The following is a 6,154-nucleotide window of genomic DNA, read 5'->3' on the forward strand; positions in this document are numbered from 1 at the left end:
CCTTCCTCTCCATATTAGACAGGCTACATCAGTGCCAGTTTTTAAGCCTTTATTAAAAACCTATTTTTATTCCCTGGCTTTTAACTCTGTGGGTAACTGATTTTTTTTTTTATTACTATGTGCATATTAGTATTGTACAGCTTTTAGAAAGAGGACTCACTATATTTATTTATATTATCTGTATAGCACTTTAGAGCACACCTTTCACTTTATTAAAAGCACCTTATCAAGCACTTTATTTAGCATTGCACTTTAAGCATGGATTTGCACACAAGTTTAAATATTTATTGACTATTTATTGGGAATTTTAAAATCAGTTGGTGGCCTTGTTTCAGATCCTGCACAGCTGCTCCTCGTCAAGGAATGTGGTGGTTGTCTGTGAGGAGAAAAGAATGGTGATTGAGATTGTGATTAAGGCTGACCAGTAGTGATGGGACGTTCTGTATCGAGGCTTCGGAGCGTGTGTCGAGTAATGGAGGGGGCGTTTCCGCGAAGCGCGTATCGAGGCTTGCTTCATTTATGGGAGGAGCTGAAAATGATGACGTCCGAAGCCTCGCTGCCCGGCTGTACCACGTGACTGGTTCATGAAGTGGTTCGAACTTTGCCGCGAGATATGACAGCGATATAAACCCCTCAGACTTCATTCAAAATGTGGGTGTTTGATGGAGAGTTGCGGTTAGAGAGAGTTTGGAGACCGTTTGGAGGTTTATGAGAGTGAGGAAAGTCAGGAGAGAATGGAGCCAGCTAAGAAGAGGAGGATGTCCTCCCCTGTGTGGGAACATTTTGATTTTATTCCTCCCAACAAGGTATGTAAATTTCTACAGAAGATGTATTTTCATGATACTGATGGTGCAATACAATTTATGTTGAGCTGTCTTGACTTTTGTACAAGGTGAAGTGTTTGCTATGTGCCAGGGAGCTGGGATATAACAACAACATCCATGCTTAGGCACTACAGAGCTTTGCATGAGAATAAGAGGAACACCGATTGTGGAGCAAGACCAGGTGAGCCATCAAATGCAATGATAATATAGCATGCAGTAATGTTACTAAATGATATAACAATATTATACAACTGTTATAAGTTACGTGTGTGATATTTATATTTGTGCTTTGTCTTTATTGTCTTTCCTCAGGAGAACAATCTCAAATAGATGAAGACCTGGTTAGCATGGTGATTGAGGACTCCCAGCCATTTAGCATTGTGGAGGACAAAGGATTCAAAAGATTTGTTAAATCATTAAATCCTAGCTATGTTCTCCCCACTAAAAAGGCCATAAAAGCAGTGAAAATTTAGTTTTTACAGAATAAAATGTGAACAGGCAGGACTGTCCATACCTCAACGTTACAAAAGCACAACTACTGTCCACACCCCAACCACACCTCACCTCACAGTAAATGATCATTTCCATTTCAAGCATTTCCAAATAATCATTTCCCATACTGCCACTATAAATATACACAGTATACTGCCATCACTACAATATAGATGTTTTACACACTCCTTTTGTTGTTGACATTTACAGGCTGTGTGCAAAATGCCACACTCTTCAAATTCATGCCAGCTATTATTTTTACGTCCAGTAGGTGTCCTGCTAGAGCAAATGAAGCTTCATGAAGCTTCGCGTTGGGGTGAACCAATTGGATGAAAAGCTTCAGTGCTTCATGGGGCTTCATCTGCCCATCACTACTGACCAGTAAGGAAAACTAATGCAAATGTGTGTGTGTGAAATCTAGGAATAAAAGTGGTGCAAATAAGTGTTTGTAAGATAATGATTACTCACCTTTCTTGCCTGTGTCCTCTTCAAGGTGTTTGGGCAAATGTTTCACCTGGGGTCCAGACACCATTTAAAGGTTCCGGGAGAGACCATTGGTAAAGAGAGTGTGGGTAGTGAATCTTGTTGTGCTTGGGTTTCTGGGTTCTTATAATACTGGGTTTGGTGTAAAATTAAAGTGTGAACTATTTATTAATATGAAAATGTGAAATGTATTTATGTATTTATTTAGTCTTATTATTCTTGATATATTGTATACTGTGGTGGAAGGTTGGGATTTAAGAATTTACCTGAGAGTGGAATAATGGTTAAGTCTGTGACAGCTGAACATATTTAAGGCTGCCAGTTGTCATTAGAGTGTGGATTTTGTGCTGTGACCAAGCTTGATGAGTTAATTGTTGTAAGGAGAGCTGTATAGCAAATGAGTACTTTTGTTCCACCACACTTGTCTTGGTTCATCTCACTGTCTTTCCAGCTGCTAAGGGCCGCCCTGTTACAACAGCACTTTGGTTTACCAGGTGTGTTTTTAAAGTGCTATATAAATAATGACGCAGGGTTTGCTGAACTTGTGTTGTAGTGCAGGTGTCAGAGCAAAACATAGATGTTCCCCACAGTGAGAGACGATAAACTGATTATCAGCTAACTCATACATTTGACCAGTCACAGTATAGTACTGGCAGCAGAAATATAGACAAATTTGGAAAGGTTAAGCACATAATACACACTGAAAGAAACAAAGCAGTGTCCGAGAGAGCAAAAGCACTGTAAAGTAGAATCATATTAAACTTGTGGGCTTTAAACACTTTTGTCAGACTAGAAGTGAGCTGCTCTAAAGGTTATCCTATTTGGAGCCAGGAAAGAAAGCTGTTAAATGAACAAGACATGGGGGAATATGATGAGTTATAAACAACAAAACTGCAGCCCTGATGGTGTTTAATGGTCTGAAATTAAAGAATAAATATAAAAACTAAATTCATTTCTAGGCATAGGATAGTTTGTTCGACACCAGTTTATAAAGTACTTTTTTTTTTCAGGTGAACCTCATGATATGAAGCCAAAAAAACAATGCCCTCATGGTTGGACAGAGTACTCCAAACGCTGTTTTATCTATGTTTTTCATGCCATGTCTTGGGCTCAGGTAAAAATGTGGATTTACCATTCGTTTTTATGCATGGACTTTAATACTTTCTTACACAATGCTTTGTAAATTTAGCTTGGTGAAATCCTTTTTATTTTGTTTACTTTGGAAATTCTGCTGCCTGTTGATCTCCACTGTAGAGAAACTGTGACTTCATGAAAGCAAACCTTGCATCTGTACACACCTTTGAAGAGTAATGTTTGTTCAGCACCTCATATTTAATTCCACACATGCAAGTCAAGAAACATGGCTTGGAGGCTCAGATGCACAAGAGGTATCTGACTAATCATTGTACAAATATTTATAGACATTATGAGACAGTTAAAAATCCACTTATCAAACATTGTTCTTTGGTATCACTGTCTCTATATAGTAGTTGTTTGCACTTTAGCTTGTTTTTAAATGCATTATTGTCTATTCTGTTCTGTTTTTCAGAATGGTTATTGGTATTGGATTGATGGAACACAGTTCAGATACACAAACTGGTGCCCTGGACAGCCAAGCAACTCGTATTATGAGCAATGCCTGCGGATGAATTTTGGAGGTAAATTAATCAGAAATCCCTGAAAGTATAGAGTGTGCTGGGTGTGCAATGGTATGTCATGTTTGGAGAATATTTTTCTTTGATAAACTGGCTACATAAGGGACGATAACAAGTAAAAGAAATATTAAAAAAAAAAAAAGAATAAATAATAAAGACTAGACAAACTATGACAATCAAGTGGATGAGTCTGGCAAAAGCCATAATCATCCACTTGTGAAAGTAAATCTGTTGGGCATTTTCTTGGTCGTCAGACTATAACTCTGATTGCTACAATATATATACATATTTACAGAGTGATGTGATAGTATAATTAACAGTGAATATTGACTAATATTATTGTTATTATATAAACCAAAATATTCCTTTCAGCAATGCTGATTTTTGGTCTTAAGTGTTGGGATGATGCATACTGTACCAACCTACTGTCATCTGTCTGTACCAAGAACATCTGATGATTTCCGCTGACATGAAGGCATGGTAATCCTGGCAAAGAAGCAGTCACTCTCATATATCCTCTACAGAATCTGTTTCTGAGGTTACAGCTTTACTTATTTTGTCTAGCTCTAATGCGACATAAGGAATGAAGTCACATGTGGCATGATTGGAGTTGGATTGTTTCTCTTTGTAGAAGCAAACTGAAAGTGTAATGGAATGAACGCTTTTCTTGCAAAATGTTATTTCCCCAAATGAACAGTTTTTCTTATTTTCTGTATCATTAAAATCTTAAGCATTGATATTTCTGAGTGACTGTAAATTTGAAGAGAAGCACACATTTACAAGGACAGGTGGTAAGCAAAGGTTTTATTGATGTGCAACTTTTTAAAATTATTACATTTAAAAGAACATATGAAGTGGCAAAAATGGGGCTTGAAGACCTGATTGACTCTCTGAACCTCTTTTACAGTATCTCTATCAATGGTTTGGGATGACTTTTACAGTAAGGCAGAGAGAGCCAGACCTCGGGATCTCATAAACATCAGATCAGTGCTAGCGTGATAGGATACATACTGTTATGAAGCATGTTTCTTGTATCCACTAAATTTACACTATAGCAGTAACGTCCCAGTCAGTTTGAGATATCGTACACGCGTGGGTTTCCTGCCTCAACTTATATGTGGCCCAGCTGCACATCTGGTAATAGTTAAAACGAGCACCTTCTACTAAGGTGGATACCTCAGACTCTTTACGGCAGACTTTTGGAGCCATCGTGAACACAAGTACTCATTCCAATAACAGAAACCTGCACCATATGTTGAACCTTCAACACGCCCAAATATGGAAGTTTTTTTATGTGTCCATTGGTGTATGCCTGTCTCTAATGTGTGCTTTCAGGCCTGTGTCTATACAGTGTGATACGTTAAAGTGAAATACATTATTATTAGAAAGGAAAAACTGAACAGAATATTAACAAATAAATACATTTGCAGAAATAACAGCTGTAGAAAACTTGTACAATCACCATCACAGACCAAGGAGTTGCAAGGCCCTTAATTAGACAGTCGTGGAACAATTCAAAGAATGTGCCTTGTCCATATGTTGGCTACAAACAGAAGGGTCATCTCTTTTCCCATCACCACACAAATCATTTACTAAATATAACTTATGAAACTATTTTGTCTGTACAAGTTTCCAGTGTGACAGCTTTTCATTTGACATGCTCAGTTATTTCTCGTTCGTTATTTTGCCATAAAAAGCATATAAATCACGATAATGATCATATCTAAAGATGTGACTTATTTATAAATACTTACAGATCATTATCAGATCCACCATTAGGCAACAGCCTTGGTGAAACTGTGAAGGAAAAACAGCTTTTAAAAATATGCTTTAAAAGTGTAGTTCAAGTGAAGTTCAATTTCAATTTCAAAAATTGATGAACAATTTCATAAGAGCTATTTTTCAATCTCTGACCTGTAAGATTCTTGGTAAATAAGTTAACATTTTCTGCACCAATCACATCTTAACATGACAAAGAATTTTACTGAGGTCAATGTCCAAAATACAATGGTACATTTAATGCACACTGACCTCAATGACCTCAGTTTCTCCATCAGTTGCTGTGCATTGGGGATGGAAAAGCCTGAAATTGCTGTAGAGGAGCCTGGCTTCTGTAATGAGATTTGGCAGAAGTACAGACATTCTGTACTTAAGTAAAAGTATTGGCACTGAAATGTACTCAAAGTAAGAAAGTAAAAAGCCGTTTTTGGAGTATGTTTCTGTTTGTGTGCAAAGCTAACTGAACCTTGTGCTATAATAACATAATAATAAAATAATATAAGTAGATGGGAAAACAAACTTTACTGTAACCCTTTTTTATAATTATACTCTCTGTGAATCAGAAGAAAAAGAAGAAATATTAAATAAATTATATTTTCTGTTGTCTACATTGTAGAGGGTGACTTTGCCTGTAAACAGGATCTCACCATTATCAGCTCAAATTCATACAAATCTCCCCTACACTTGATGTAACCTAACTCTGACCAAGAAACCATAGCCACCAGTGTGTGACTGTTCTTTACTTTAAATCAATCACAGTGCAGCAAACTAACCTGTTTATCTAATTTCATTTTAGATTTTATCATCACATTATAAAAATGAGTGTAAAACAAACAAACAAACCAATAAAAATGACAAAAACAGAAAAAGTACAGAAATAAAAACTCATCGACACGTCTATAAAATATTCATATTTGGCTG

The 6,154-nt window shown here is 36.8% G+C and overlaps 1 long non-coding RNA gene across 2 annotated transcripts; it reads left to right on the forward strand.

Moving 5' to 3' along the window:
* Positions 1–2,154: 2,154 nt before the first annotated feature.
* On the forward strand, positions 2,155–4,184 carry LOC143412413 (uncharacterized). 2 transcript variants are annotated; one of them, XR_013097244.1, is made up of 5 exons: positions 2,155–2,293; positions 2,810–2,913; positions 3,054–3,187; positions 3,349–3,457; positions 3,827–4,184. It is a non-coding gene; the product is annotated as an uncharacterized LOC143412413 (long non-coding RNA). The 2 variants fall into 2 exon arrangements; XR_013097245.1 differs by lacking the exon at positions 3,054–3,187.
* Positions 4,185–6,154: the final 1,970 nt, after the last annotated feature.

The sequence above is a fragment of the Maylandia zebra genome, linkage group LG3, assembly GCF_041146795.1.
Source record: "Maylandia zebra isolate NMK-2024a linkage group LG3, Mzebra_GT3a, whole genome shotgun sequence".
Taxonomy (NCBI): domain Eukaryota; kingdom Metazoa; phylum Chordata; class Actinopteri; order Cichliformes; family Cichlidae; genus Maylandia; species Maylandia zebra.